The sequence below is a fragment of the Sander vitreus genome, chromosome 3 (genome assembly GCF_031162955.1).
Source record: "Sander vitreus isolate 19-12246 chromosome 3, sanVit1, whole genome shotgun sequence".
Taxonomy (NCBI): domain Eukaryota; kingdom Metazoa; phylum Chordata; class Actinopteri; order Perciformes; family Percidae; genus Sander; species Sander vitreus.
Window position 1 is genome coordinate 15191902 of NC_135857.1, and position 1136 is coordinate 15193037.

The window sequence follows — 1136 nt, forward strand, 5'->3', positions numbered from 1 at the left end:
GAGAGAAGAGCTCTGAAATGTGATGGAAGTGCTTCTATTTGAAAGAGAAGAAAAATTCCTACTTGCTACAATTCAAACTCATTCAAGGCAAAGTTTTCTTCTAAAGTGTTACAATCATAGGAGAAACGCAAAGGCAAAATTGGTAAACAGAGATGTTTATGTTTTTATATGAGTGTGCAATGTAAAAATAGACATAGCAAGCAAAATGTACGTTACCTATGTTTTCCATATGATTATATCAGTTCAGATAAGATATGCAAAGATAAGCGTTAACAGAGAGGCAATAGAAGCTAGACACTTCATAATACTGTATGCAGAACACTGTACTTATTCACTGTTGTATTTTACATTGTTTGGGATTTAGTGAGTAACCATGACTTTAATACTAACCCCTATATCAAACCCTAATCCTAGCTCCCATTAACTTCCTAACACATTTTGCCTGAAAAAGGTTCCAGTTTCACCCTAGTGTTAGGTGTTACCAGTTCACAATTTACATTGTTTTGTCAAAAAAATATGAAAATCTTTCCAAATTACATTAATTGGACAAATTTTGAGTCAAGAGCCAATGCTATTATGCTTTGTTTTCCATTGTATTGAGGCGGGATAAAAAAAACCATGACAAACTAACAAACAAAAAAAATGCAGAATGTTCTTACCGTTGTATCATGTCAGGTAATTCCTTTTATTTAATTAGGATAAAGTAAATGTAATTGTGAGACAAAAATTGCAATTAACATTTTTAGATCATTTTATGTTTTGTTATTTGTTATGTCTACAACTATTTTGTGTCTAGTTCAATTCAATTCAATTTTATTTATAATATCAAATCATAACAAGGCTATCTCAAGACACTTTACAGATAGAGTAGGTCTAGACCACACTCTATAATATACAAGGACCCAACAATTCCCGTAGAATACAGGAGTAGAAAATGGCAGATAAAGACAATAAACGTTACCTACCTTACAGGAGAAGATGATAGCAGCAATCCCAAGAGACAGGCAACAGCATAAAGTGTTAAAGATGGACCATCCTAGGTAGGATGGGGCCACATCACGGGTCCTGGCCACCTTCCATAGTGGCTCTCTGTCTCACTTTAAGTGGATAGGAGTAATGCTTTGTTGGCCAATGTC